General features: G+C 42.9%; 59 non-coding genes and 34 pseudogenes across 59 annotated transcripts; all 93 read left to right on the top strand.

Moving 5' to 3' along the window:
* The first annotated feature begins 46 nt into the window (after positions 1-46).
* On the top strand, positions 47-165 carry LOC139956150 (5S ribosomal RNA; annotated as a pseudogene).
* A 266-nt stretch (positions 166-431) lies between these two features.
* LOC139956149 (5S ribosomal RNA) lies at positions 432-550 on the top strand (annotated as a pseudogene).
* Positions 551-626: 76 nt separating this feature from the next.
* On the top strand, positions 627-745 carry LOC139956471 (5S ribosomal RNA; annotated as a pseudogene).
* Positions 746-821: 76 nt separating this feature from the next.
* Positions 822-940, top strand: LOC139956866 (5S ribosomal RNA; annotated as a pseudogene).
* Positions 941-1,016: 76 nt separating this feature from the next.
* LOC139956470 (5S ribosomal RNA) lies at positions 1,017-1,135 on the top strand (annotated as a pseudogene).
* A 76-nt stretch (positions 1,136-1,211) lies between these two features.
* LOC139955918 (5S ribosomal RNA) lies at positions 1,212-1,330 on the top strand. Its single transcript, XR_011789145.1, has one exon. It is a non-coding gene; the product is annotated as a 5S ribosomal RNA (ribosomal RNA).
* Positions 1,331-1,406: 76 nt separating this feature from the next.
* LOC139955087 (5S ribosomal RNA) lies at positions 1,407-1,525 on the top strand. The gene has a single exon (XR_011788338.1). It is a non-coding gene; the product is annotated as a 5S ribosomal RNA (ribosomal RNA).
* A 283-nt stretch (positions 1,526-1,808) lies between these two features.
* Positions 1,809-1,927, top strand: LOC139957664 (5S ribosomal RNA; annotated as a pseudogene).
* Positions 1,928-2,003: 76 nt separating this feature from the next.
* LOC139956349 (5S ribosomal RNA) lies at positions 2,004-2,122 on the top strand. Its single transcript, XR_011789368.1, has one exon. It is a non-coding gene; the product is annotated as a 5S ribosomal RNA (ribosomal RNA).
* A 76-nt stretch (positions 2,123-2,198) lies between these two features.
* LOC139958088 (5S ribosomal RNA) lies at positions 2,199-2,317 on the top strand. The gene has a single exon (XR_011789737.1). It is a non-coding gene; the product is annotated as a 5S ribosomal RNA (ribosomal RNA).
* Positions 2,318-2,393: 76 nt separating this feature from the next.
* LOC139955830 (5S ribosomal RNA) lies at positions 2,394-2,512 on the top strand. Its single transcript, XR_011789057.1, has one exon. It is a non-coding gene; the product is annotated as a 5S ribosomal RNA (ribosomal RNA).
* Positions 2,513-2,588: 76 nt separating this feature from the next.
* On the top strand, positions 2,589-2,707 carry LOC139955247 (5S ribosomal RNA). The gene has a single exon (XR_011788493.1). It is a non-coding gene; the product is annotated as a 5S ribosomal RNA (ribosomal RNA).
* Positions 2,708-2,971: 264 nt separating this feature from the next.
* On the top strand, positions 2,972-3,090 carry LOC139955506 (5S ribosomal RNA). Its single transcript, XR_011788745.1, has one exon. It is a non-coding gene; the product is annotated as a 5S ribosomal RNA (ribosomal RNA).
* A 283-nt stretch (positions 3,091-3,373) lies between these two features.
* LOC139957694 (5S ribosomal RNA) lies at positions 3,374-3,492 on the top strand (annotated as a pseudogene).
* Positions 3,493-3,568: 76 nt separating this feature from the next.
* On the top strand, positions 3,569-3,687 carry LOC139956336 (5S ribosomal RNA). The gene has a single exon (XR_011789366.1). It is a non-coding gene; the product is annotated as a 5S ribosomal RNA (ribosomal RNA).
* A 76-nt stretch (positions 3,688-3,763) lies between these two features.
* On the top strand, positions 3,764-3,882 carry LOC139958087 (5S ribosomal RNA). Its single transcript, XR_011789736.1, has one exon. It is a non-coding gene; the product is annotated as a 5S ribosomal RNA (ribosomal RNA).
* A 76-nt stretch (positions 3,883-3,958) lies between these two features.
* Positions 3,959-4,077, top strand: LOC139955829 (5S ribosomal RNA). The gene has a single exon (XR_011789056.1). It is a non-coding gene; the product is annotated as a 5S ribosomal RNA (ribosomal RNA).
* A 76-nt stretch (positions 4,078-4,153) lies between these two features.
* On the top strand, positions 4,154-4,272 carry LOC139955246 (5S ribosomal RNA). Its single transcript, XR_011788491.1, has one exon. It is a non-coding gene; the product is annotated as a 5S ribosomal RNA (ribosomal RNA).
* Positions 4,273-4,536: 264 nt separating this feature from the next.
* Positions 4,537-4,655, top strand: LOC139956148 (5S ribosomal RNA; annotated as a pseudogene).
* Positions 4,656-4,731: 76 nt separating this feature from the next.
* LOC139956469 (5S ribosomal RNA) lies at positions 4,732-4,850 on the top strand (annotated as a pseudogene).
* A 76-nt stretch (positions 4,851-4,926) lies between these two features.
* LOC139955563 (5S ribosomal RNA) lies at positions 4,927-5,045 on the top strand. The gene has a single exon (XR_011788800.1). It is a non-coding gene; the product is annotated as a 5S ribosomal RNA (ribosomal RNA).
* Positions 5,046-5,121: 76 nt separating this feature from the next.
* On the top strand, positions 5,122-5,240 carry LOC139956865 (5S ribosomal RNA; annotated as a pseudogene).
* Positions 5,241-5,316: 76 nt separating this feature from the next.
* LOC139956468 (5S ribosomal RNA) lies at positions 5,317-5,435 on the top strand (annotated as a pseudogene).
* A 76-nt stretch (positions 5,436-5,511) lies between these two features.
* LOC139955916 (5S ribosomal RNA) lies at positions 5,512-5,630 on the top strand. Its single transcript, XR_011789143.1, has one exon. It is a non-coding gene; the product is annotated as a 5S ribosomal RNA (ribosomal RNA).
* Positions 5,631-5,894: 264 nt separating this feature from the next.
* LOC139956439 (5S ribosomal RNA) lies at positions 5,895-6,013 on the top strand (annotated as a pseudogene).
* A 76-nt stretch (positions 6,014-6,089) lies between these two features.
* LOC139958085 (5S ribosomal RNA) lies at positions 6,090-6,208 on the top strand. The gene has a single exon (XR_011789734.1). It is a non-coding gene; the product is annotated as a 5S ribosomal RNA (ribosomal RNA).
* A 76-nt stretch (positions 6,209-6,284) lies between these two features.
* On the top strand, positions 6,285-6,403 carry LOC139956934 (5S ribosomal RNA; annotated as a pseudogene).
* Positions 6,404-6,479: 76 nt separating this feature from the next.
* LOC139958084 (5S ribosomal RNA) lies at positions 6,480-6,598 on the top strand. Its single transcript, XR_011789733.1, has one exon. It is a non-coding gene; the product is annotated as a 5S ribosomal RNA (ribosomal RNA).
* A 76-nt stretch (positions 6,599-6,674) lies between these two features.
* Positions 6,675-6,793, top strand: LOC139956815 (5S ribosomal RNA; annotated as a pseudogene).
* A 76-nt stretch (positions 6,794-6,869) lies between these two features.
* Positions 6,870-6,988, top strand: LOC139958083 (5S ribosomal RNA). The gene has a single exon (XR_011789732.1). It is a non-coding gene; the product is annotated as a 5S ribosomal RNA (ribosomal RNA).
* Positions 6,989-7,064: 76 nt separating this feature from the next.
* On the top strand, positions 7,065-7,183 carry LOC139956820 (5S ribosomal RNA; annotated as a pseudogene).
* Positions 7,184-7,259: 76 nt separating this feature from the next.
* On the top strand, positions 7,260-7,378 carry LOC139955125 (5S ribosomal RNA). The gene has a single exon (XR_011788378.1). It is a non-coding gene; the product is annotated as a 5S ribosomal RNA (ribosomal RNA).
* Positions 7,379-7,454: 76 nt separating this feature from the next.
* Positions 7,455-7,573, top strand: LOC139955992 (5S ribosomal RNA). The gene has a single exon (XR_011789217.1). It is a non-coding gene; the product is annotated as a 5S ribosomal RNA (ribosomal RNA).
* Positions 7,574-7,839: 266 nt separating this feature from the next.
* On the top strand, positions 7,840-7,958 carry LOC139956654 (5S ribosomal RNA; annotated as a pseudogene).
* Positions 7,959-8,034: 76 nt separating this feature from the next.
* On the top strand, positions 8,035-8,153 carry LOC139955245 (5S ribosomal RNA). Its single transcript, XR_011788490.1, has one exon. It is a non-coding gene; the product is annotated as a 5S ribosomal RNA (ribosomal RNA).
* A 266-nt stretch (positions 8,154-8,419) lies between these two features.
* Positions 8,420-8,538, top strand: LOC139956147 (5S ribosomal RNA; annotated as a pseudogene).
* A 266-nt stretch (positions 8,539-8,804) lies between these two features.
* On the top strand, positions 8,805-8,923 carry LOC139956145 (5S ribosomal RNA; annotated as a pseudogene).
* Positions 8,924-8,999: 76 nt separating this feature from the next.
* LOC139956466 (5S ribosomal RNA) lies at positions 9,000-9,118 on the top strand (annotated as a pseudogene).
* A 76-nt stretch (positions 9,119-9,194) lies between these two features.
* Positions 9,195-9,313, top strand: LOC139956864 (5S ribosomal RNA; annotated as a pseudogene).
* A 76-nt stretch (positions 9,314-9,389) lies between these two features.
* LOC139956465 (5S ribosomal RNA) lies at positions 9,390-9,508 on the top strand (annotated as a pseudogene).
* Positions 9,509-9,584: 76 nt separating this feature from the next.
* LOC139955915 (5S ribosomal RNA) lies at positions 9,585-9,703 on the top strand. Its single transcript, XR_011789141.1, has one exon. It is a non-coding gene; the product is annotated as a 5S ribosomal RNA (ribosomal RNA).
* A 76-nt stretch (positions 9,704-9,779) lies between these two features.
* Positions 9,780-9,898, top strand: LOC139958082 (5S ribosomal RNA). Its single transcript, XR_011789731.1, has one exon. It is a non-coding gene; the product is annotated as a 5S ribosomal RNA (ribosomal RNA).
* Positions 9,899-10,181: 283 nt separating this feature from the next.
* LOC139957663 (5S ribosomal RNA) lies at positions 10,182-10,300 on the top strand (annotated as a pseudogene).
* A 76-nt stretch (positions 10,301-10,376) lies between these two features.
* LOC139956324 (5S ribosomal RNA) lies at positions 10,377-10,495 on the top strand. Its single transcript, XR_011789365.1, has one exon. It is a non-coding gene; the product is annotated as a 5S ribosomal RNA (ribosomal RNA).
* A 76-nt stretch (positions 10,496-10,571) lies between these two features.
* LOC139958081 (5S ribosomal RNA) lies at positions 10,572-10,690 on the top strand. Its single transcript, XR_011789730.1, has one exon. It is a non-coding gene; the product is annotated as a 5S ribosomal RNA (ribosomal RNA).
* A 76-nt stretch (positions 10,691-10,766) lies between these two features.
* Positions 10,767-10,885, top strand: LOC139955828 (5S ribosomal RNA). The gene has a single exon (XR_011789055.1). It is a non-coding gene; the product is annotated as a 5S ribosomal RNA (ribosomal RNA).
* Positions 10,886-10,961: 76 nt separating this feature from the next.
* LOC139955243 (5S ribosomal RNA) lies at positions 10,962-11,080 on the top strand. Its single transcript, XR_011788488.1, has one exon. It is a non-coding gene; the product is annotated as a 5S ribosomal RNA (ribosomal RNA).
* A 264-nt stretch (positions 11,081-11,344) lies between these two features.
* Positions 11,345-11,463, top strand: LOC139955505 (5S ribosomal RNA). Its single transcript, XR_011788744.1, has one exon. It is a non-coding gene; the product is annotated as a 5S ribosomal RNA (ribosomal RNA).
* A 283-nt stretch (positions 11,464-11,746) lies between these two features.
* Positions 11,747-11,865, top strand: LOC139957693 (5S ribosomal RNA; annotated as a pseudogene).
* A 76-nt stretch (positions 11,866-11,941) lies between these two features.
* On the top strand, positions 11,942-12,060 carry LOC139956312 (5S ribosomal RNA). The gene has a single exon (XR_011789364.1). It is a non-coding gene; the product is annotated as a 5S ribosomal RNA (ribosomal RNA).
* Positions 12,061-12,136: 76 nt separating this feature from the next.
* On the top strand, positions 12,137-12,255 carry LOC139958080 (5S ribosomal RNA). Its single transcript, XR_011789729.1, has one exon. It is a non-coding gene; the product is annotated as a 5S ribosomal RNA (ribosomal RNA).
* Positions 12,256-12,331: 76 nt separating this feature from the next.
* On the top strand, positions 12,332-12,450 carry LOC139955827 (5S ribosomal RNA). Its single transcript, XR_011789054.1, has one exon. It is a non-coding gene; the product is annotated as a 5S ribosomal RNA (ribosomal RNA).
* Positions 12,451-12,526: 76 nt separating this feature from the next.
* On the top strand, positions 12,527-12,645 carry LOC139955242 (5S ribosomal RNA). Its single transcript, XR_011788487.1, has one exon. It is a non-coding gene; the product is annotated as a 5S ribosomal RNA (ribosomal RNA).
* A 264-nt stretch (positions 12,646-12,909) lies between these two features.
* Positions 12,910-13,028, top strand: LOC139955504 (5S ribosomal RNA). Its single transcript, XR_011788743.1, has one exon. It is a non-coding gene; the product is annotated as a 5S ribosomal RNA (ribosomal RNA).
* Positions 13,029-13,476: 448 nt separating this feature from the next.
* On the top strand, positions 13,477-13,595 carry LOC139956300 (5S ribosomal RNA). The gene has a single exon (XR_011789362.1). It is a non-coding gene; the product is annotated as a 5S ribosomal RNA (ribosomal RNA).
* Positions 13,596-13,671: 76 nt separating this feature from the next.
* Positions 13,672-13,790, top strand: LOC139958079 (5S ribosomal RNA). The gene has a single exon (XR_011789728.1). It is a non-coding gene; the product is annotated as a 5S ribosomal RNA (ribosomal RNA).
* A 76-nt stretch (positions 13,791-13,866) lies between these two features.
* LOC139955826 (5S ribosomal RNA) lies at positions 13,867-13,985 on the top strand. Its single transcript, XR_011789053.1, has one exon. It is a non-coding gene; the product is annotated as a 5S ribosomal RNA (ribosomal RNA).
* Positions 13,986-14,061: 76 nt separating this feature from the next.
* Positions 14,062-14,180, top strand: LOC139955240 (5S ribosomal RNA). Its single transcript, XR_011788486.1, has one exon. It is a non-coding gene; the product is annotated as a 5S ribosomal RNA (ribosomal RNA).
* A 264-nt stretch (positions 14,181-14,444) lies between these two features.
* LOC139955503 (5S ribosomal RNA) lies at positions 14,445-14,563 on the top strand. Its single transcript, XR_011788742.1, has one exon. It is a non-coding gene; the product is annotated as a 5S ribosomal RNA (ribosomal RNA).
* Positions 14,564-15,011: 448 nt separating this feature from the next.
* LOC139956289 (5S ribosomal RNA) lies at positions 15,012-15,130 on the top strand. Its single transcript, XR_011789361.1, has one exon. It is a non-coding gene; the product is annotated as a 5S ribosomal RNA (ribosomal RNA).
* A 76-nt stretch (positions 15,131-15,206) lies between these two features.
* Positions 15,207-15,325, top strand: LOC139958077 (5S ribosomal RNA). The gene has a single exon (XR_011789727.1). It is a non-coding gene; the product is annotated as a 5S ribosomal RNA (ribosomal RNA).
* Positions 15,326-15,401: 76 nt separating this feature from the next.
* LOC139955825 (5S ribosomal RNA) lies at positions 15,402-15,520 on the top strand. The gene has a single exon (XR_011789052.1). It is a non-coding gene; the product is annotated as a 5S ribosomal RNA (ribosomal RNA).
* Positions 15,521-15,596: 76 nt separating this feature from the next.
* LOC139955239 (5S ribosomal RNA) lies at positions 15,597-15,715 on the top strand. The gene has a single exon (XR_011788485.1). It is a non-coding gene; the product is annotated as a 5S ribosomal RNA (ribosomal RNA).
* Positions 15,716-15,979: 264 nt separating this feature from the next.
* LOC139956144 (5S ribosomal RNA) lies at positions 15,980-16,098 on the top strand (annotated as a pseudogene).
* A 76-nt stretch (positions 16,099-16,174) lies between these two features.
* Positions 16,175-16,293, top strand: LOC139956464 (5S ribosomal RNA; annotated as a pseudogene).
* Positions 16,294-16,369: 76 nt separating this feature from the next.
* On the top strand, positions 16,370-16,488 carry LOC139955562 (5S ribosomal RNA). The gene has a single exon (XR_011788799.1). It is a non-coding gene; the product is annotated as a 5S ribosomal RNA (ribosomal RNA).
* A 76-nt stretch (positions 16,489-16,564) lies between these two features.
* On the top strand, positions 16,565-16,683 carry LOC139956863 (5S ribosomal RNA; annotated as a pseudogene).
* A 76-nt stretch (positions 16,684-16,759) lies between these two features.
* Positions 16,760-16,878, top strand: LOC139956463 (5S ribosomal RNA; annotated as a pseudogene).
* A 76-nt stretch (positions 16,879-16,954) lies between these two features.
* Positions 16,955-17,073, top strand: LOC139955914 (5S ribosomal RNA). Its single transcript, XR_011789140.1, has one exon. It is a non-coding gene; the product is annotated as a 5S ribosomal RNA (ribosomal RNA).
* Positions 17,074-17,149: 76 nt separating this feature from the next.
* LOC139958076 (5S ribosomal RNA) lies at positions 17,150-17,268 on the top strand. Its single transcript, XR_011789726.1, has one exon. It is a non-coding gene; the product is annotated as a 5S ribosomal RNA (ribosomal RNA).
* A 264-nt stretch (positions 17,269-17,532) lies between these two features.
* LOC139956438 (5S ribosomal RNA) lies at positions 17,533-17,651 on the top strand (annotated as a pseudogene).
* A 76-nt stretch (positions 17,652-17,727) lies between these two features.
* On the top strand, positions 17,728-17,846 carry LOC139958075 (5S ribosomal RNA). Its single transcript, XR_011789725.1, has one exon. It is a non-coding gene; the product is annotated as a 5S ribosomal RNA (ribosomal RNA).
* A 76-nt stretch (positions 17,847-17,922) lies between these two features.
* On the top strand, positions 17,923-18,041 carry LOC139956933 (5S ribosomal RNA; annotated as a pseudogene).
* A 76-nt stretch (positions 18,042-18,117) lies between these two features.
* Positions 18,118-18,236, top strand: LOC139958073 (5S ribosomal RNA). The gene has a single exon (XR_011789723.1). It is a non-coding gene; the product is annotated as a 5S ribosomal RNA (ribosomal RNA).
* Positions 18,237-18,312: 76 nt separating this feature from the next.
* Positions 18,313-18,431, top strand: LOC139958072 (5S ribosomal RNA). Its single transcript, XR_011789722.1, has one exon. It is a non-coding gene; the product is annotated as a 5S ribosomal RNA (ribosomal RNA).
* Positions 18,432-18,507: 76 nt separating this feature from the next.
* Positions 18,508-18,626, top strand: LOC139955824 (5S ribosomal RNA). The gene has a single exon (XR_011789051.1). It is a non-coding gene; the product is annotated as a 5S ribosomal RNA (ribosomal RNA).
* Positions 18,627-18,890: 264 nt separating this feature from the next.
* Positions 18,891-19,009, top strand: LOC139956573 (5S ribosomal RNA; annotated as a pseudogene).
* A 76-nt stretch (positions 19,010-19,085) lies between these two features.
* On the top strand, positions 19,086-19,204 carry LOC139956016 (5S ribosomal RNA). Its single transcript, XR_011789240.1, has one exon. It is a non-coding gene; the product is annotated as a 5S ribosomal RNA (ribosomal RNA).
* Positions 19,205-19,280: 76 nt separating this feature from the next.
* LOC139958071 (5S ribosomal RNA) lies at positions 19,281-19,399 on the top strand. Its single transcript, XR_011789721.1, has one exon. It is a non-coding gene; the product is annotated as a 5S ribosomal RNA (ribosomal RNA).
* Positions 19,400-19,475: 76 nt separating this feature from the next.
* LOC139958070 (5S ribosomal RNA) lies at positions 19,476-19,594 on the top strand. Its single transcript, XR_011789720.1, has one exon. It is a non-coding gene; the product is annotated as a 5S ribosomal RNA (ribosomal RNA).
* A 76-nt stretch (positions 19,595-19,670) lies between these two features.
* Positions 19,671-19,789, top strand: LOC139955822 (5S ribosomal RNA). The gene has a single exon (XR_011789049.1). It is a non-coding gene; the product is annotated as a 5S ribosomal RNA (ribosomal RNA).
* Positions 19,790-19,865: 76 nt separating this feature from the next.
* LOC139958069 (5S ribosomal RNA) lies at positions 19,866-19,984 on the top strand. Its single transcript, XR_011789719.1, has one exon. It is a non-coding gene; the product is annotated as a 5S ribosomal RNA (ribosomal RNA).
* Positions 19,985-20,060: 76 nt separating this feature from the next.
* Positions 20,061-20,179, top strand: LOC139955821 (5S ribosomal RNA). Its single transcript, XR_011789048.1, has one exon. It is a non-coding gene; the product is annotated as a 5S ribosomal RNA (ribosomal RNA).
* Positions 20,180-20,443: 264 nt separating this feature from the next.
* On the top strand, positions 20,444-20,562 carry LOC139957027 (5S ribosomal RNA; annotated as a pseudogene).
* A 264-nt stretch (positions 20,563-20,826) lies between these two features.
* On the top strand, positions 20,827-20,945 carry LOC139956572 (5S ribosomal RNA; annotated as a pseudogene).
* A 76-nt stretch (positions 20,946-21,021) lies between these two features.
* On the top strand, positions 21,022-21,140 carry LOC139956015 (5S ribosomal RNA). Its single transcript, XR_011789239.1, has one exon. It is a non-coding gene; the product is annotated as a 5S ribosomal RNA (ribosomal RNA).
* A 76-nt stretch (positions 21,141-21,216) lies between these two features.
* On the top strand, positions 21,217-21,335 carry LOC139955051 (5S ribosomal RNA). The gene has a single exon (XR_011788304.1). It is a non-coding gene; the product is annotated as a 5S ribosomal RNA (ribosomal RNA).
* Positions 21,336-21,411: 76 nt separating this feature from the next.
* Positions 21,412-21,530, top strand: LOC139955537 (5S ribosomal RNA). Its single transcript, XR_011788774.1, has one exon. It is a non-coding gene; the product is annotated as a 5S ribosomal RNA (ribosomal RNA).
* A 76-nt stretch (positions 21,531-21,606) lies between these two features.
* Positions 21,607-21,725, top strand: LOC139956754 (5S ribosomal RNA; annotated as a pseudogene).
* A 283-nt stretch (positions 21,726-22,008) lies between these two features.
* On the top strand, positions 22,009-22,127 carry LOC139957692 (5S ribosomal RNA; annotated as a pseudogene).
* Positions 22,128-22,203: 76 nt separating this feature from the next.
* LOC139958068 (5S ribosomal RNA) lies at positions 22,204-22,322 on the top strand. Its single transcript, XR_011789718.1, has one exon. It is a non-coding gene; the product is annotated as a 5S ribosomal RNA (ribosomal RNA).
* Positions 22,323-22,398: 76 nt separating this feature from the next.
* On the top strand, positions 22,399-22,517 carry LOC139955876 (5S ribosomal RNA). The gene has a single exon (XR_011789103.1). It is a non-coding gene; the product is annotated as a 5S ribosomal RNA (ribosomal RNA).
* Positions 22,518-22,593: 76 nt separating this feature from the next.
* On the top strand, positions 22,594-22,712 carry LOC139955819 (5S ribosomal RNA). Its single transcript, XR_011789047.1, has one exon. It is a non-coding gene; the product is annotated as a 5S ribosomal RNA (ribosomal RNA).
* The last annotated feature ends 61 nt before the right edge of the window (positions 22,713-22,773 follow it).

Raw genomic sequence — 22,773 nt, 5'->3', positions numbered from 1 at the left:
CATCATAACCTACCACACAAGTAGCCTGCATTTCACCTCTTGTAATGTCTACGGCCACATCACGTTGACTATACCGGTTCTCGTCCGATCACCGAAGTCAAGCAACGTAGAGCGCAGTCAGTACTTGGATGGATGACCGCCTGGGAATACTGGGTGCCGTAGGCTTTTATTTTCAGAATTGATAACACTATGTTGCCACGACGATGAGAAATTGAAATGGCCTACATTGTCTTGCCACAAGGAAAGCGATTTGAAAATCGAATATATTAATAAATAACTACTTTGTTTTTATGTATTAAAATTTTCTACATATAGATGTAAAATATAGATTAACATAATATATATTAAATCCATTCATGTATAATATATATATATTAAATCCACTCATCATAACCTACCACACAAGTAGCCTGCATTTCACCTCTTGTAATGTCTACGGCCACATCACGTTGACTATACCGGTTCTCGTCCGATCACCGAAGTCAAGCAACGTAGAGCGCAGTCAGTACTTGGATGGATGACCGCCTGGGAATACTGGGTGCCGTAGGCTTTTATTTTCACAATTGATAACACTATGTTGCCACGACGATGAGAAATTGAAATGGCCTCCATTGACCTCTTGTTATGTCTACGGCCATATCACGTTGACTATACCGGTTCTCGTCCGATCACCGAAGTCAAGCAAGGTAGAGCGCAGTCAGTACTTGGATGGATGACCGCCTGGGAATACTGGGTGCCGTAGGCTTTTATTTTCACAATTGATAACACTATGTTGCCACGACGATGAGAAATTGAAATGGCCTCCATTGACCTCTTGTTATGTCTACGGCCATATCACGTTGACCTTACCGGTTCTCGTCCGATCACCGAAGTCAAGCAAGGTAGAGCGCAGTCAGTACTTGGATGGATGACCGCCTGGGAATACTGGGTGCCGTAGGCTTTTATTTTCCTAATTGATAACACTATGTTGCCACGACGATGAGAAATTGAAATGGCCTCCATTGACCTCTTGTTATGTCTACGGCCATATCACGTTGACTATACCGGTTCTCGTCCGATCACCGAAGTCAAGCAAGGTAGAGCGCAGTCAGTACTTGGATGGATGACCGCCTGGGAATACTGGGTGCCGTAGGCTTTTATTTTCACAATTGATAACACTATGTTGCCACGACGATGAGAAATTGAAATGGCCTCCATTGACCTCTTGTTATGTCTACGGCCATATCACGTTGACTATAGCGGTTCTCGTCCGATCACCGAAGTCAAGCAACGTAGAGCGCAGTCAGTACTTGGATGGGTGACCGCCTGGGAATACTGGGTGCCGTAGGCTTTTATTTTCACAATTGATAACACTATGTTGCCACGACGATGAGAAATTGAAATGGCCTACATTGACCTGTTGTTATGTCTACGGCCATATCACGTTGACTATACCGGTTCTCGTCCGATCACCGAAGTCAAGCAACGTAGAGCGCAGTCAGTACTTAGATGGGTGACCGCCTGGGAATACTGGGTGCCGTAGGCTTTTATTTTCACAATTGATAACACTATGTTGCCACGACGATGAGAAATTGAAATGGCCTACATTGTCTTGCCACAAGGAAAGTGTCTTGACAGAAGGAAAGCGATTTGAAAATCAAATATATTAGTAAATAACTCGATTGTTTTTATATATGATCATTTTATACATATATATGTAAAATATAGATTAACATAATATATATTAAATCCATTCATGTATAATATATATATTAAGTGCACTCATCATAACCTACCAAACAAGTAGCCTACATTTCACCTCCTAGAATGTCTACGGCCACATCACGATGACTATACCGGTTCTCGTCCGATCAGGTAAGTCAAGCAACGTAGAGCGCAGTCAGTACTTGGATGGGTGACCGCCTGGGAATACTGGGTGCCGTAGGCTTTTATTTTCCTAATTGATAACACTATGTTGCCACGACGATGAAAAATTGAAATGGCCTTCATTGACCTGTTGTTATGTCTACGGCCATATCACGTTGACTATACCGGTTCTCGTCCGATCACCGAAGTGAAGCAACGTAGAGCGCAGTCAGTACTTGGATGGGTGACCGCCTGGGAATACTGGGTGCCGTAGGCTTTTATTTTCCTAATTGATAACACTATGTTGCCACGACGATGAGAAAGTGAAATGGCCTACATTGACCTCTTGTTATGTCTACGGCCATATCACGTTGACTATACCGGTTCTCGTCCGATCACCGAAGTCAAGCAACGTAGAGCGCAGTCAGTACTTGGATGGGTGACCGCCTGGGAATACTGGGTGCCGTAGGCTTTTATTTTCACAATTGATAACACTATGTTGCCATGACGATGAGAAATTGAAATGGCCTACATTGACCTGTTGTTATGTCTACGGCCATATCACGTTGACTATACCGGTTCTCGTCCGATCACCGAAGTCAAGCAACGTAGAGCGCAGTCAGTACTTGGATGGGTGACCGCCTGGAAATACTGGGTGCCGTAGGCTTTTATTTTCCTAATTGATAACACTATGTTGCCACGACGATGAGAAAGTGAAATGGCCTACATTGACCTGTTGTTATGTCTACGGCCATATCACGTTGACTATACCGGTTCTCGTCCGATCACCGAAGTCAAGCAACGTAGAGCGCAGTCTGTACTTGGATGGGTGACCGCCTGGGAATACTGGGTGCCGTAGGCTTTTATTTTCCTAATTGATAACACTATGTTGCCACGACGATGAGAAATTGAAATGGCCTACATTGTCTTGCCACAAGGAAAGCGATTTGAAAATCGAATATATTAATAAATAACTACTTTGTTTTTATGTATTAAAATTTTCTACATATAGATGTAAAATATAGATTAACATAATATATATTAAATCCATTCATGTATAATATATATATTAAATCCACTCATCATAACCTACCACACAAGTAGCCTGCATTTCACCTCTTGTAATGTCTACGGCCACATCACGTTGACTATACCGGTTCTCGTCCGATCACCGAAGTCAAGCAACGTAGAGCGCAGTCAGTACTTGGATGGGTGACCGCCTGGGAATACTGGGTGCCGTAGGCTTTTATTTTCACAATTGATAACACTATGTTGCCACGACGATGAGAAATTGAAATGGCCTACATTGTCTTGCCACAAGGAAAGTGTCTTGACAGAAGGAAAGCGATTTGAAAATCAAATATATTAGTAAATAACTCGATTGTTTTTATATATGATCATTTTATACATATATATGTAAAATATAGATTAACATAATATATATTAAATCCATTCATGTATAATATATATATTAAGTGCACTCATCATAACCTACCAAACAAGTAGCCTACATTTCACCTCCTAGAATGTCTACGGCCACATCACGATGACTATACCGGTTCTCGTCCGATCAGGTAAGTCAAGCAACGTAGAGCGCAGTCAGTACTCGGATGGGTGACCGCCTGGGAATACTGGGTGCCGTAGGCTTTTTTTTTCCTAATTGATAACACTATGTTGCCACGACGATGAAAAATTGAAATGGCCTTCATTGACCTGTTGTTATGTCTACGGCCATATCACGTTGACTATACCGGTTCTCGTCCGATCACCGAAGTGAAGCAACGTAGAGCGCAGTCAGTACTTGGATGGGTGACCGCCTGGGAATACTGGGTGCCGTAGGCTTTTATTTTCCTAATTGATAACACTATGTTGCCACGACGATGAGAAAGTGAAATGGCCTACATTGACCTCTTGTTATGTCTACGGCCATATCACGTTGACTATACCGGTTCTCGTCCGATCACCGAAGTCAAGCAACGTAGAGCGCAGTCAGTACTTGGATGGGTGACCGCCTGGGAATACTGGGTGCCGTAGGCTTTTATTTTCACAATTGATAACACTATGTTGCCATGACGATGAGAAATTGAAATGGCCTACATTGACCTGTTGTTATGTCTACGGCCATATCACGTTGACTATACCGGTTCTCGTCCGATCACCGAAGTCAAGCAACGTAGAGCGCAGTCAGTACTTGGATGGGTGACCGCCTGGAAATACTGGGTGCCGTAGGCTTTTATTTTCCTAATTGATAACACTATGTTGCCACGACGATGAGAAAGTGAAATGGCCTACATTGACCTGTTGTTATGTCTACGGCCATATCACGTTGACTATACCGGTTCTCGTCCGATCACCGAAGTCAAGCAACGTAGAGCGCAGTCTGTACTTGGATGGGTGACCGCCTGGGAATACTGGGTGCCGTAGGCTTTTATTTTCCTAATTGATAACACTATGTTGCCACGACGATGAGAAATTGAAATGGCCTACATTGTCTTGCCACAAGGAAAGCGATTTTAAAATCGAATATATTAATAAATAACTACTTTGTTTTTATGTATTAAAATTTTCTACATATAGATGTAAAATATAGATTAACATAATATATATTAAATCCATTCATGTATAATATATATATTCAATCCACTCATCATAACCTACCACACAAGTAGCCTGCATTTCACCTCTTGTAATGTCTACGGCCACATCACGTTGACTATACCGGTTCTCGTCCGATCACCGAAGTCAAGCAACGTAGAGCGCAGTCAGTACTTGGATGGATGACCGCCTGGGAATACTGGGTGCCGTAGGCTTTTATTTTCACAATTGATAACACTATGTTGCCACGACGATGAGAAATTGAAATGGCCTCCATTGACCTCTTGTTATGTCTACGGCCATATCACGTTGACTATACCGGTTCTCGTCCGATCACCGAAGTCAAGCAAGGTAGAGCGCAGTCAGTACTTGGATGGATGACCGCCTGGGAATACTGGGTGCCGTAGGCTTTTATTTTCACAATTGATAACACTATGTTGCCACGACGATGAGAAATTGAAATGGCCTCCATTGACCTCTTGTTATGTCTACGGCCATATCACGTTGACTATACCGGTTCTCGTCCGATCACCGAAGTCAAGCAACGTAGAGCGCAGTCAGTACTTGGATGGATGACCGCCTGGGAATACTGGGTGCCGTAGGCTTTTATTTTCACAATTGATAACACTATGTTGCCACGACGATGAGAAATTGAAATGGCCTCCATTGACCTCTTGTTATGTCTACGGCCATATCACGTTGACCTTACCGGTTCTCGTCCGATCACCGAAGTCAAGCAAGGTAGAGCGCAGTCAGTACTTGGATGGATGACCGCCTGGGAATACTGGGTGCCGTAGGCTTTTATTTTCACAATTGATAACACTATGTTGCCACGACGATGAGAAATTGAAATGGCCTCCATTGACCTCTTGTTATGTCTACGGCCATATCACGTTGACTATACCGGTTCTCGTCCGATCACCGAAGTCAAGCAAGGTAGAGCGCAGTCAGTACTTGGATGGATGACCGCCTGGGAATACTGGGTGCCGTAGGCTTTTATTTTCACAATTGATAACACTATGTTGCCACGACGATGAGAAATTGAAATGGCCTCCATTGACCTCTTGTTATGTCTACGGCCATATCACGTTGACTATAGCGGTTCTCGTCCGATCACCGAAGTCAAGCAACGTAGAGCGCAGTCAGTACTTGGATGGGTGACCGCCTGGGAATACTGGGTGCCGTAGGCTTTTATTTTCACAATTGATAACACTATGTTGCCACGACGATGAGAAATTGAAATGGCCTACATTGTCTTGCCACAAGGAAAGCGATTTGAAAATCGAATATATTAATAAATAACTACTTTGTTTTTATGTATTAGAATTTTCTACATATATATGTAAAATATAGATTAACATAATATATATTAAATCCATTCATGTATAATATATATATTAAATCCACTCATCATAACCTACCACACAAGTAGCCTACATTTCACCTCCTAGAATGTCTACGGCCACATCACGATGACTATACCGGTTCTCGTCCGATCACCGAAGTCAAGCAACGTAGAGCGCAGTCAGTACTTGGATGGGTGACCGCCTGGGAATACTGGGTGCCGTAGGCTTTTATTTTCCTAATTGATAACACTATGTTGCCACGACGATGAGAAAGTGAAATGGCCTACATTGACCTGTTGTTATGTCTACGGCCATATCACGTTGACTATACCGGTTCTCGTCCGATCACCGAAGTCAAGCAACGTAGAGCGCAGTCAGTACTTGGATGGGTGACCGCCTGGGAATACTGGGTGCCGTAGGCTTTTATTTTCACAATTGATAACACTATGTTGCCATGACGATGAGAAATTGAAATGGCCTACATTGACCTGTTGTTATGTCTACGGCCATATCACGTTGACTATACCGGTTCTCGTCCGACCACCGAAGTCAAGCAACGTAGAGCGCAGTCAGTACTTGGATGGGTGACCGCCTGGAAATACTGGGTGCCATAGGCTTTTATTTTCCTAATTGATAACACTATGTTGCCACGACGATGAGAAAGTGAAATGGCCTACATTGACCTGTTGTTATGTCTACGGCCATATCACGTTGACTATACCGGTTCTCGTCCGATCACCGAAGTCAAGCAACGTAGAGCGCAGTCAGTACTTGGATGGGTGACCGCCTGGGAATACTGGGTGCCGTAGGCTTTTATTTTCACAATTGATAACACTATGTTGCCATGACGATGAGAAATTGAAATGGCCTACATTGACCTCTTGTTATGTCTACGGCCATATCACGTTGACTATACCGGTTCTCGTCCGATCACCGAAGTCAAGCAACGTAGAGCGCAGTCAGTACTTGGATGGGTGACCGCCTGGAAATACTGGGTGCCATAGGCTTTTATTTTCCTAATTGATAACACTATGTTGCCACGACGATGAGAAAGTGAAATGGCCTACATTGACCTCTTGTTATGTCTACGGCCATATCACGTTGACTATACCGGTTCTCGTCCGATCACCGAAGTCAAGCAACGTAGAGCGCAGTCAGTACTTGGATGGGTGACCGCCTGGGAATACTGGGTGCCGTAGGCTTTTATTTTCACAATTGATAACACTATGTTGCCACGACGATGAGAAATTGAAATGGCCTACATTGACCTCTTGTTATGTCTACGGCCATATCACGTTGACTATACCGGTTCTCGTCCGATCACCGAAGTCAAGCAACATAGAGCGCAGTCAGTACTTGGATGGGTGACCGCCTGGAAATACTGGGTGCCGTAGGCTTTTATTTTCCTAATTGATAACACTATGTTGCCACGACGATGAAAAATTGAAATGGCCTACATTGACCTCTTGTTATGTCTACGGCCATATCACGTTGACTATACCGGTTCTCGTCCGATCACCGAAGTTAAGCAACGTAGAGCGCAGTCAGTACTTGGATGGGTGACCGCCTGGAAATACTGGGTGCCGTAGGCTTTTATTTTCCTAATTGATAACACTATGTTGCCACGACGATGAAAAATTGAAATGGCCTACATTGACCTCTTGTTATGTCTACGGCCATATCACGTTGACTATACCGGTTCTCGTCCGATCACCGAAGTTAAGCAACGTAGAGCGCAGTCAGTACTTGGATGGGTGACCGCCTGGGAATACTGGGTGCCGTAGGCTTTTATTTTCCTAATTGATAACACTATGTTGCCACGACGATGAGAAATTGAAATGGCCTACATTGTCTTGCCACAAGGAAAGCGATTTGAAAATCGAATATATTAATAAATAACTACTTTGTTTTTATGTATTAAAATTTTCTACATATAGATGTAAAATATAGATTAACATAATATATATTAAATCCATTCATGTATAATATATATATATTAAATCCACTCATCATAACCTACCACACAAGTAGCCTGCATTTCACCTCTTGTAATGTCTACGGCCACATCACGTTGACTATACCGGTTCTCGTCCGATCACCGAAGTCAAGCAACGTAGAGCGCAGTCAGTACTTGGATGGGTGACCGCCTGGAAATACTGGGTGCCGTAGGCTTTTATTTTCCTAATTGATAACACTATGTTGCCACGACGATGAGAAATTCAAATGGCCTCCATTGACCTCTTGTTATGTCTACGGCCATATCACGTTGACTATACCGGTTCTCGTCCGATCACCGAAGTCAAGCAACGTAGAGCGCAGTCTGTACTTGGATGGGTGACCGCCTGGGAATACTGGGTGCCGTAGGCTTTTATTTTCCTAATTGATAACACTATGTTGCCACGACGATGAGAAATTGAAATGGCCTACATTGTCTTGCCACAAGGAAAGCGATTTTAAAATCGAATATATTAATAAATAACTACTTTGTTTTTATGTATTAAAATTTTCTACATATAGATGTAAAATATAGATTAACATAATATATATTAAATCCATTCATGTATAATATATATATATTAAATCCACTCATCATAACCTACCACACAAGTAGCCTGCATTTCACCTCTTGTAATGTCTACGGCCACATCACGTTGACTATACCGGTTCTCGTCCGATCACCGAAGTCAAGCAACGTAGAGCGCAGTCAGTACTTGGATGGATGACCGCCTGGGAATACTGGGTGCCGTAGGCTTTTATTTTCACAATTGATAACACTATGTTGCCACGACGATGAGAAATTGAAATGGCCTACATTGTCTTGCCACAAGGAAAGCGATTTGAAAATCGAATATATTAATAAATAACTACTTTGTTTTTATGTATTAAAATTTTCTACATATAGATGTAAAATATAGATTAACATAATATATATTAAATCCATTCATGTATAATATATATATATTAAATCCACTCATCATAACCTACCACACAAGTAGCCTGCATTTCACCTCTTGTAATGTCTACGGCCACATCACGTTGACTATACCGGTTCTCGTCCGATCACCGAAGTCAAGCAACGTAGAGCGCAGTCAGTACTTGGATGGATGACCGCCTGGGAATACTGGGTGCCGTAGGCTTTTATTTTCACAATTGATAACACTATGTTGCCACGACGATGAGACATTGAAATGGCCTCCATTGACCTCTTGTTATGTCTACGGCCATATCACGTTGACTATACCGGTTCTCGTCCGATCACCGAAGTCAAGCAAGGTAGAGCGCAGTCAGTACTTGGATGGATGACCGCCTGGGAATACTGGGTGCCGTAGGCTTTTATTTTCACAATTGATAACACTATGTTGCCACGACGATGAGAAATTGAAATGGCCTCCATTGACCTCTTGTTATGTCTACGGCCATATCACGTTGACCTTACCGGTTCTCGTCCGATCACCGAAGTCAAGCAAGGTAGAGCGCAGTCAGTACTTGGATGGATGACCGCCTGGGAATACTGGGTGCCGTAGGCTTTTATTTTCCTAATTGATAACACTATGTTGCCACGACGATGAGAAATTGAAATGGCCTCCATTGACCTCTTGTTATGTCTACGGCCATATCACGTTGACTATACCGGTTCTCGTCCGATCACCGAAGTCAAGCAAGGTAGAGCGCAGTCAGTACTTGGATGGATGACCGCCTGGGAATACTGGGTGCCGTAGGCTTTTATTTTCACAATTGATAACACTATGTTGCCACGACGATGAGAAATTGAAATGGCCTCCATTGACCTCTTGTTATGTCTACGGCCATATCACGTTGACTATAGCGGTTCTCGTCCGATCACCGAAGTCAAGCAACGTAGAGCGCAGTCAGTACTTGGATGGGTGACCGCCTGGGAATACTGGGTGCCGTAGGCTTTTATTTTCACAATTGATAACACTATGTTGCCACGACGATGAGAAATTGAAATGGCCTACATTGACCTGTTGTTATGTCTACGGCCATATCACGTTGACTATACCGGTTCTCGTCCGATCACCGAAGTCAAGCAACGTAGAGCGCAGTCAGTACTTGGATGGGTGACCGCCTGGGAATACTGGGTGCCGTAGGCTTTTATTTTCACAATTGATAACACTATGTTGCCACGACGATGAGAAATTGAAATGGCCTACATTGTCTTGCCACAAGGAAAGTGTCTTGACAGAAGGAAAGCGATTTGAAAATCAAATATATTAGTAAATAACTCGATTGTTTTTATATATGATCATTTTATACATATATATGTAAAATATAGATTAACATAATATATATTAAATCCATTCATGTATAATATATATATTAAGTGCACTCATCATAACCTACCAAACAAGTAGCCTACATTTCACCTCCTAGAATGTCTACGGCCACATCACGATGACTATACCGGTTCTCGTCCGATCAGGTAAGTCAAGCAACGTAGAGCGCAGTCAGTACTTGGATGGGTGACCGCCTGGGAATACTGGGTGCCGTAGGCTTTTATTTTCCTAATTGATAACACTATGTTGCCACGACGATGAAAAATTGAAATGGCCTTCATTGACCTGTTGTTATGTCTACGGCCATATCACGTTGACTATACCGGTTCTCGTCCGATCACCGAAGTGAAGCAACGTAGAGCGCAGTCAGTACTTGGATGGGTGACCGCCTGGGAATACTGGGTGCCGTAGGCTTTTATTTTCCTAATTGATAACACTATGTTGCCACGACGATGAGAAAGTGAAATGGCCTACATTGACCTCTTGTTATGTCTACGGCCATATCACGTTGACTATACCGGTTCTCGTCCGATCACCGAAGTCAAGCAACGTAGAGCGCAGTCAGTACTTGGATGGGTGACCGCCTGGGAATACTGGGTGCCGTAGGCTTTTATTTTCACAATTGATAACACTATGTTGCCATGACGATGAGAAATTGAAATGGCCTACATTGACCTGTTGTTATGTCTACGGCCATATCACGTTGACTATACCGGTTCTCGTCCGATCACCGAAGTCAAGCAACGTAGAGCGCAGTCAGTACTTGGATGGGTGACCGCCTGGAAATACTGGGTGCCGTAGGCTTTTATTTTCCTAATTGATAACACTATGTTGCCACGACGATGAGAAAGTGAAATGGCCTACATTGACCTGTTGTTATGTCTACGGCCATATCACGTTGACTATACCGGTTCTCGTCCGATCACCGAAGTCAAGCAACGTAGAGCGCAGTCTGTACTTGGATGGGTGACCGCCTGGGAATACTGGGTGCCGTAGGCTTTTATTTTCCTAATTGATAACACTATGTTGCCACGACGATGAGAAATTGAAATGGCCTACATTGTCTTGCCACAAGGAAAGCGATTTGAAAATCGAATATATTAATAAATAACTACTTTGTTTTTATGTATTAAAATTTTCTACATATAGATGTAAAATATAGATTAACATAATATATATTAAATCCATTCATGTATAATATATATATTAAATCCACTCATCATAACCTACCACACAAGTAGCCTGCATTTCACCTCTTGTAATGTCTACGGCCACATCACGTTGACTATACCGGTTCTCGTCCGATCACCGAAGTCAAGCAACGTAGAGCGCAGTCAGTACTTGGATGGGTGACCGCCTGGGAATACTGGGTGCCGTAGGCTTTTATTTTCACAATTGATAACACTATGTTGCCACGACGATGAGAAATTGAAATGGCCTACATTGTCTTGCCACAAGGAAAGTGTCTTGACAGAAGGAAAGCGATTTGAAAATCAAATATATTAGTAAATAACTCGATTGTTTTTATATATGATCATTTTATACATATATATGTAAAATATAGATTAACATAATATATATTAAATCCATTCATGTATAATATATATATTAAGTGCACTCATCATAACCTACCAAACAAGTAGCCTACATTTCACCTCCTAGAATGTCTACGGCCACATCACGATGACTATACCGGTTCTCGTCCGATCAGGTAAGTCAAGCAACGTAGAGCGCAGTCAGTACTCGGATGGGTGACCGCCTGGGAATACTGGGTGCCGTAGGCTTTTTTTTTCCTAATTGATAACACTATGTTGCCACGACGATGAAAAATTGAAATGGCCTTCATTGACCTGTTGTTATGTCTACGGCCATATCACGTTGACTATACCGGTTCTCGTCCGATCACCGAAGTGAAGCAACGTAGAGCGCAGTCAGTACTTGGATGGGTGACCGCCTGGGAATACTGGGTGCCGTAGGCTTTTATTTTCCTAATTGATAACACTATGTTGCCACGACGATGAGAAAGTGAAATGGCCTACATTGACCTCTTGTTATGTCTACGGCCATATCACGTTGACTATACCGGTTCTCGTCCGATCACCGAAGTCAAGCAACGTAGAGCGCAGTCAGTACTTGGATGGGTGACCGCCTGGGAATACTGGGTGCCGTAGGCTTTTATTTTCACAATTGATAACACTATGTTGCCATGACGATGAGAAATTGAAATGGCCTACATTGACCTGTTGTTATGTCTACGGCCATATCACGTTGACTATACCGGTTCTCGTCCGATCACCGAAGTCAAGCAACGTAGAGCGCAGTCAGTACTTGGATGGGTGACCGCCTGGAAATACTGGGTGCCGTAGGCTTTTATTTTCCTAATTGATAACACTATGTTGCCACGACGATGAGAAAGTGAAATGGCCTACATTGACCTGTTGTTATGTCTACGGCCATATCACGTTGACTATACCGGTTCTCGTCCGATCACCGAAGTCAAGCAACGTAGAGCGCAGTCTGTACTTGGATGGGTGACCGCCTGGGAATACTGGGTGCCGTAGGCTTTTATTTTCCTAATTGATAACACTATGTTGCCACGACGATGAGAAATTGAAATGGCCTACATTGTCTTGCCACAAGGAAAGCGATTTGAAAATCGAATATATTAATAAATAACTACTTTGTTTTTATGTATTAAAATTTTCTACATATAGATGTAAAATATAGATTAACATAATATATATTAAATCCATTCATGTATAATATATATATTAAATCCACTCATCATAACCTACCACACAAGTAGCCTGCATTTCACCTCTTGTAATGTCTACGGCCACATCACGTTGACTATACCGGTTCTCGTCCGATCACCGAAGTCAAGCAACGTAGAGCGCAGTCAGTACTTGGATGGGTGACCGCCTGGGAATACTGGGTGCCGTAGGCTTTTATTTTCACAATTGATAACACTATGTTGCCACGACGATGAGAAATTGAAATGGCCTACATTGTCTTGCCACAAGGAAAGTGTCTTGACAGAAGGAAAGCGATTTGAAAATCAAATATATTAGTAAATAACTCGATTGTTTTTATATATGATCATTTTATACATATATATGTAAAATATAGATTAACATAATATATATTAAATCCATTCATGTATAATATATATATTAAGTGCACTCATCATAACCTACCAAACAAGTAGCCTACATTTCACCTCCTAGAAAATTCTCGTCCGATCACCGAAGTCAAGCAACGTAGAGCGCAGTCAGTACTCGGATGGGTGACCGCCTGGGAATACTGGGTGCCGTAGGCTTTTTTTTTCCTAATTGATAACACTATGTTGCCACGACGATGAAAAATTGAAATGGCCTTCATTGACCTGTTGTTATGTCTACGGCCATATCACGTTGACTATACCGGTTCTCGTCCGATCACCGAAGTGAAGCAACGTAGAGCGCAGTCAGTACTTGGATGGGTGACCGCCTGGGAATACTGGGTGCCGTAGGCTTTTATTTTCCTAATTGATAACACTATGTTGCCACGACGATGAGAAAGTGAAATGGCCTACATTGACCTCTTGTTATGTCTACGGCCATATCACGTTGACTATACCGGTTCTCGTCCGATCACCGAAGTCAAGCAACGTAGAGCGCAGTCAGTACTTGGATGGGTGACCGCCTGGGAATACTGGGTGCCGTAGGCTTTTATTTTCACAATTGATAACACTATGTTGCCATGACGATGAGAAATTGAAATGGCCTACATTGACCTGTTGTTTTGTCTACGGCCATATCACGTTGACTATACCGGTTCTCGTCCGATCACCGAAGTCAAGCAACGTAGAGCGCAGTCAGTACTTGGATGGGTGACCGCCTGGAAATACTGGGTGCCGTAGGCTTTTATTTTCCTAATTGATAACACTATGTTGCCACGACGATGAGAAAGTGAAATGGCCTACATTGACCTGTTGTTATGTCTACGGCCATATCACGTTGACTATACCGGTTCTCGTCCGATCACCGAAGTCAAGCAACGTAGAGCGCAGTCTGTACTTGGATGGGTGACCGCCTGGGAATACTGGGTGCCGTAGGCTTTTATTTTCCTAATTGATAACACTATGTTGCCACGACGATGAGAAATTGAAATGGCCTACATTGTCTTGCCACAAGGAAAGCGATTTGAAAATCGAATATATTAATAAATAACTACTTTGTTTTTATGTATTAAAATTTTCTACATATAGATGTAAAATATAGATTAACATAATATATATTAAATCCATTCATGTATAATATATATATTCAATCCACTCATCATAACCTACCACACAAGTAGCCTGCATTTCACCTCTTGTAATGTCTACGGCCACATCACGTTGACTATACCGGTTCTCGTCCGATCACCGAAGTCAAGCAACGTAGAGCGCAGTCAGTACTTGGATGGGTGACCGCCTGGGAATACTGGGTGCCGTAGGCTTTTATTTTCACAATTGATAACACTATGTTGCCACGACGATGAGAAATTGAAATGGCCTACATTGTCTTGCCACAAGGAAAGTGTCTTGACAGAAGGAAAGCGATTTGAAAATCAAATATATTAGTAAATAACTCGATTGTTTTTATATATGATCATTTTATACATATATATGTAAAATATAGATTAACATAATATATATTAAATCCATTCATGTATAATATATATATTAAGTGCACTCATCATAACCTACCAAACAAGTAGCCTACATTTCACCTCCTAGAAAATTCTCGTCCGATCACCGAAGTCAAGCAACGTAGAGCGCAGTCAGTACTCGGATGGGTGACCGCCTGGGAATACTGGGTGCCGTAGGCTTTTTTTTTCCTAATTGATAACACTATGTTGCCACGACGATGAAAAATTGAAATGGCCTTCATTGACCTGTTGTTATGTCTACGGCCATATCACGTTGACTATACCGGTTCTCGTCCGATCACCGAAGTGAAGCAACGTAGAGCGCAGTCAGTACTTGGATGGGTGACCGCCTGGGAATACTGGGTGCCGTAGGCTTTTATTTTCCTAATTGATAACACTATGTTGCCACGACGATGAGAAAGTGAAATGGCCTACATTGACCTCTTGTTATGTCTACGGCCATATCACGTTGACTATACCGGTTCTCGTCCGATCACCGAAGTCAAGCAACGTAGAGCGCAGTCAGTACTTGGATGGGTGACCGCCTGGGAATACTGGGTGCCGTAGGCTTTTATTTTCACAATTGATAACACTATGTTGCCATGACGATGAGAAATTGAAATGGCCTACATTGACCTGTTGTTATGTCTACGGCCATATCACGTTGACTATACCGGTTCTCGTCCGATCACCGAAGTCAAGCAACGTAGAGCGCAGTCAGTACTTGGATGGGTGACCGCCTGGAAATACTGGGTGCCGTAGGCTTTTATTTTCCTAATTGATAACACTATGTTGCCACGACGATGAGAAAGTGAAATGGCCTACATTGACCTGTTGTTATGTCTACGGCCATATCACGTTGACTATACCGGTTCTCGTCCGATCACCGAAGTCAAGCAACGTAGAGCGCAGTCTGTACTTGGATGGGTGACCGCCTGGGAATACTGGGTGCCGTAGGCTTTTATTTTCCTAATTGATAACACTATGTTGCCACGACGATGAGAAATTGAAATGGCCTACATTGTCTTGCCACAAGGAAAGCGATTTTAAAATCGAATATATTAATAAATAACTACTTTGTTTTTATGTATTAAAATTTTCTACATATAGATGTAAAATATAGATTAACATAATATATATTAAATCCATTCATGTATAATATATATATTCAATCCACTCATCATAACCTACCACACAAGTAGCCTGCATTTCACCTCTTGTAATGTCTACGGCCACATCACGTTGACTATACCGGTTCTCGTCCGATCACCGAAGTCAAGCAACGTAGAGCGCAGTCAGTACTTGGATGGATGACCGCCTGGGAATACTGGGTGCCGTAGGCTTTTATTTTCACAATTGATAACACTATGTTGCCACGACGATGAGAAATTGAAATGGCCTCCATTGACCTCTTGTTATGTCTACGGCCATATCACGTTGACTATACCGGTTCTCGTCCGATCACCGAAGTCAAGCAAGGTAGAGCGCAGTCAGTACTTGGATGGATGACCGCCTGGGAATACTGGGTGCCGTAGGCTTTTATTTTCACAATTGATAACACTATGTTGCCACGACGATGAGAAATTGAAATGGCCTCCATTGACCTCTTGTTATGTCTACGGCCATATCACGTTGACTATACCGGTTCTCGTCCGATCACCGAAGTCAAGCAACGTAGAGCGCAGTCAGTACTTGGATGGATGACCGCCTGGGAATACTGGGTGCCGTAGGCTTTTATTTTCACAATTGATAACACTATGTTGCCACGACGATGAGAAATTGAAATGGCCTCCATTGACCTCTTGTTATGTCTACGGCCATATCACGTTGACCTTACCGGTTCTCGTCCGATCACCGAAGTCAAGCAAGGTAGAGCGCAGTCAGTACTTGGATGGATGACCGCCTGGGAATACTGGGTGCCGTAGGCTTTTATTTTCACAATTGATAACACTATGTTGCCACGACGATGAGAAATTGAAATGGCCTCCATTGACCTCTTGTTATGTCTACGGCCATATCACGTTGACTATACCGGTTCTCGTCCGATCACCGAAGTCAAGCAAGGTAGAGCGCAGTCAGTACTTGGATGGATGACCGCCTGGGAATACTGGGTGCCGTAGGCTTTTATTTTCACAATTGATAACACTATGTTGCCACGACGATGAGAAATTGAAATGGCCTCCATTGACCTCTTGTTATGTCTACGGCCATATCACGTTGACTATAGCGGTTCTCGTCCGATCACCGAAGTCAAGCAACGTAGAGCGCAGTCAGTACTTGGATGGGTGACCGCCTGGGAATACTGGGTGCCGTAGGCTTTTATTTTCACAATTGATAACACTATGTTGCCACGACGATGAGAAATTGAAATGGCCTACATTGACCTCTTGTTATGTCTACGGCCATATCACGTTGACTATACCGGTTCTCGTCCGATCACCGAAGTCAAGCAACGTAGAGCGCAGTCAGTACTTGGATGGGTGACCGCCTGGGAATACTGGGTGCCGTAGGCTTTTATTTTCACAATTGATAACACTATGTTGCCACGACGATGAGAAATTGAAATGGCCTACATTGTCTTGCCACAAGGAAAGCGATTTGAAAATCGAATATATTAATAAATAACTACTTTGTTTTTATGTATTAGAATTTTCTACATATATATGTAAAATATAGATTAACATAATATATATTAAATCCATTCATGTATAATATATATATTAAATCCACTCATCATAACCTACCACACAAGTAGCCTACATTTCACCTCCTAGAATGTCTACGGCCACATCACGATGACTATACCGGTTCTCGTCCGATCACCGAAGTCAAGCAACGTAGAGCGCAGTCAGTACTTGGATGGGTGACCGCCTGGGAATACTGGGTGCCGTAGGCTTTTATTTTCCTAATTGATAACACTATGTTGCCACGACGATGAGAAAGTGAAATGGCCTACATTGACCTGTTGTTATGTCTACGGCCATATCACGTTGACTATACCGGTTCTCGTCCGATCACCGAAGTCAAGCAACGTAGAGCGCAGTCAGTACTTGGATGGGTGACCGCCTGGGAATACTGGGTGCCGTAGGCTTTTATTTTCACAATTGATAACACTATGTTGCCATGACGATGAGAAATTGAAATGGCCTACATTGACCTGTTGTTATGTCTACGGCCATATCACGTTGACTATACCGGTTCTCGTCCGACCACCGAAGTCAAGCAACGTAGAGCGCAGTCAGTACTTGGATGGGTGACCGCCTGGAAATACTGGGTGCCATAGGCTTTTATTTTCCTAATTGATAACACTATGTTGCCACGACGATGAGAAAGTGAAATGGCCTACATTGACCTCTTCTTATGTCTACGGCCATATCACGTTGACTATACCGGTTCTCGTCCGATCACCGAAGTCAAGCAACGTAGAGCGCAGTCAGTACTTGGATGGGTGACCGCCTGGGAATACTGGGTGCCGTAGGCTTTTAATTTCACAATTGATAACACTATGTTGCCATGACGATGAGAAATTGAAATGGCCTACATTGACCTCTTGTTATGTCTACGGCCATATCACGTTGACTATACCGGTTCTCGTCCGATCACCGAAGTCAAGCAACGTAGAGCGCAGTCAGTACTTGGATGGGTGACCGCCTGGGAATACTGGGTGCCGTAGGCTTTTAATTTCCTAATTGATAACACTATGTTGCCATGACGATGAGAAATTCAAATGGCCTACATTGACCTGTTGTTATGTCTACGGCCATATCACGTTGACTATACCGGTTCTCGTCCGATCACCGAAGTCAAGCAACGTAGAGCGCAGTCAGTACTTGGATGGGTGACCGCCTGGAAATACTGGGTGCCGTAGGCTTTTATTTTCCTAATTGATAACACTATGTTGCCACGACGATGAGAAATTGAAATGGCCTACATTGTCTTGCCACAAGGAAAGCGATTTGAAAATCGAATATATTAATAAATAACTACTTTGTTTTTATGTATTAGAATTTTCTACATATATATGTAAAATATAGATTAACATAATATATATTAAATCCATTCATGTATAATATATATATTAAATCCACTCATCATAACCTACCACACAAGTAGCCTGCATTTCACCTCTTGTAATGTCTACGGCCATATCACGTTGACTATACCGGTTCTCGTCCGATCACCGAAGTCAAGCAACGTAGAGCGCAGTCAGTACTTGGATGGATGACCGCCTGGGAATACTGGGTGCCGTCGGCTTTTATTTTCACAATTGATAACACTATGTTGCCACGACGATGAGAAATTGAAATGGCCTCCATTGACCTCTTGTTATGTCTACGGCCATATCACGTTGACTATACCGGTTCTCGTCCGATCACCGAAGTCAAGCAAGGTAGAGCGCAGTCAGTACTTGGATGGGTGACCGCCTGGGAATACTGGGTGTCGTAGGCTTTTATTTTCCTAATTGATAACACTATGTTGCCACGACGATGAGAAAGTGAAATGGCCTACATTGACCTCTTCTTATGTCTACGGCCATATCACGTTGACTATACCGGTTCTCGTCCGATCACCGAAGTCAAGCAACGTAGAGCGCAGTCAGTACTTGGATGGGTGACCGCCTGGGAATACTGGGTGCCGTAGGCTTTTATTTTCCTAATTGATAACACTATGTTGCCACGACGATGAGAAATTCAAATGGCCTACATTGACCTGTTGTTATGTCTACGGCCATATCACGTTGACTATACCGGTTCTCGTCCGATCACCGAAGTCAAGCAACGTAGAGCGCAGTCAGTACTTGGATGGGTGACCGCCTGGGAATACTGGGTGCCGTAGGCTTTTATTTTCACAATTGATAACACTATGTTGCCATGACGATGAGAAAGTGAAATGGCCTACATTGACCTGTTGTTATGTCTACGGCCATATCACGTTGACTATACCGGTTCTCGTCCGATCACCGAAGTCAAGCAACGTAGAGCGCAGTCAGTACTTGGATGGGTGACCGCCTGGAAATACTGGGTGCCGTAGGCTTTTATTTTCCTAATTGATAACACTATGTTGCCACGACGATGAGAAAGTGAAATGGCCTACATTGACCTGTTGTTATGTCTACGGCCATATCACGTTGACTATACCGGTTCTCGTCCGATCACCGAAGTCAAGCAACGTAGAGCGCAGTCAGTACTTGGATGGGTGACCGCCTGGGAATACTGGGTGCCGTAGGCTTTTAATTTCCTAATTGATAACACTATGTTGCCATGACGATGAGAAATTCAAATGGCCTACATTGACCTGTTGTTATGTCTACGGCCATATCACGTTGACTATACCGGTTCTCGTCCGATCACCGAAGTCAAGCAACGTAGAGCGCAGTCAGTACTTGGATGGGTGACCGCCTGGAAATACTGGGTGCCGTAGGCTTTTATTTTCCTAATTGATAACACTATGTTGCCACGACGATGAGAAATTGAAATGGCCTACATTGTCTTGCCACAAGGAAAGCGATTTGAAAATCGAATATATTAATAAATAACTACTTTGTTTTTATGTATTAGAATTTTCTACATATATATGTAAAATATAGATTAACATAATATATATTAAATCCATTCATGTATAATATATATATTAAATCCACTCATCATAACCTACCACACAAGTAGCCTGCATTTCACCTCTTGTAATGTCTACGGCCACATCACGATGACTATACCGGTTCTCGTCCGATCACCGAAGTCAAGCAACGTAGAGCGCAGTCAGTACTTGGATGGGTGACCGCCTGGAAATACTGGGTGCCGTAGGCTTTTATTTTCCTAATTGATAACACTATGTTGCCACGACGATGAGAAATTGAAATGGCCTACATTGTCTTGCCACAAGGAAAGCGATTTGAAAATCGAATATATTAATAAATAACTACTTTGTTTTTATGTATTAGAATTTTCTACATATATATGTAAAATATAGATTAACATAATATATATTAAATCCATTCATGTATAATATATATATTAAATCCACTCATCATAACCTACCACACAAGTAGCCTGCATTTCACCTCTTGTAATGTCTACGGCCATATCACGTTGACTATACCGGTTCTCGTCCGATCACCGAAGTCAAGCAACGTAGAGCGCAGTCAGTACTTGGATGGATGACCGCCTGGGAATACTGGGTGCCGTCGGCTTTTATTTTCACAATTGATAACACTATGTTGCCACGACGATGAGAAATTGAAATGGCCTCCATTGACCTCTTGTTATGTCTACGGCCATATCACGTTGACTATACCGGTTCTCGTCCGATCACCGAAGTCAAGCAAGGTAGAGCGCAGTCAGTACTTGGATGGGTGACCGCCTGGGAATACTGGGTGTCGTAGGCTTTTATTTTCCTAATTGATAACACTATGTTGCCACGACGATGAGAAAGTGAAATGGCCTACATTGACCTGTTGTTATGTCTACGGCCATATCACGTTGACTATACCGGTTCTCGTCCGATCACCGAAGTCAAGCAACGTAGAGCGCAGTTTGTACTTGGATGGGTGACCGCCTGGGAATACTGGGTGCCGTAGGCTTTTATTTTCCTAATTGATAACACTATGTTGCCACGACGATGAAAAATTGAAATGGCCTTCATTGACCTGTTGTTATGTCTACGGCCATATCACGTTGACTATACCGGTTCTCGTCCGATCACCGAAGTCAAGCAAGGTAGAGCGCAGTCAGTACTTGGATGGGTGACCGCCTGGGAATACTGGGTGCCGTAGGCTTTTATTTTCACAATTGATAACACTATGTTGCCACGACGATGAAAAATTCAAATGGCCTGCATTGAGCTCTTGTTATGTCTACGGCCATATCACGTTGACTATACCGGTTCTCGTCCGATCACCGAAGTCAAGCAAGGTAGAGCGCAGTCACTACTTGGATGGGTGACCGCCTGGGAATACTGGGTGCCGTAGGCTTTTATTTTCACAATTGATAACACTATGTTGCCACGACGATGAGAAATTGAAATGGCCTACATTGTCTTGCCACAAGGAAAGTGTCTTGACAGAAGGAAAGCGATTTGAAAATCAAATATATTAGTAAATAACTCGATTGTTTTTATATATGATCATTTTATACATATATATGTAAAATATAGATTAACATAATATATATTAAATCCATTCATGTATAATATATATATTAAGTGCACTCATCATAACCTACCAAACAAGTAGCCTACATTTCACCTCCTAGAATGTCTACGGCCACATCACGATGACTATACCGGTTCTCGTCCGATCAGGTAAGTCAAGCAACGTAGAGCGCAGTCAGTACTCGGATGGGTGACCGCCTGGGAATACTGGGTGCCGTAGGCTTTTATTTTCCTAATTGATAACACTATGTTGCCACGACGATGAAAAATTCAAATGGCCTTCATTGACCTGTTGTTATGTCTACGGCCATATCACGTTGACTATACCGGTTCTCGTCCGATCACCGAAGTCAAGCAACGTAGAGCGCAGTCAGTACTTGGATGGGTGACCGCCTGGGAATACTGGGTGCCGTAGGCTTTTATTTTCCTAATTGATAACACTATGTTGCCACGACGATGAAAAATTGAAATGGCCTTCATTGACCTCTTGTTATGTCTACGGCCATATCACGTTGACTATACCGGTTCTCGTCCGATCACCGAAGTTAAGCAACGTAGAGCGCAGTCAGTACTTGGATGGGTGACCGCCTGGGAATACTGGGTGCCGTAGGCTTTTATTTTCACAATTGATAACACTATGTTGCCACGACGATGAGAAATTGAAATGGCCTACATTGACCTCTTGTTATGTCTACGGCCATATCACGTTGACTATACCGGTTCTCGTCCGATCACCGAAGTCAAGCAACGTAGAGCGCAGTCAGTACTTGGATGGGTGACCGCCTGGAAATACTGGGTGCCGTAGGCTTTTATTTTCCTAATTGATAACACTATGTTGCCACGACGATGAGAAATTGAAATGGCCTCCA

Source organism: Apostichopus japonicus, chromosome 17, assembly GCF_037975245.1.
Source record: "Apostichopus japonicus isolate 1M-3 chromosome 17, ASM3797524v1, whole genome shotgun sequence".
NCBI lineage: Eukaryota > Metazoa > Echinodermata > Holothuroidea > Aspidochirotida > Stichopodidae > Apostichopus > Apostichopus japonicus.
This window is presented reverse-complemented; position numbering and strand designations above follow the sequence as displayed.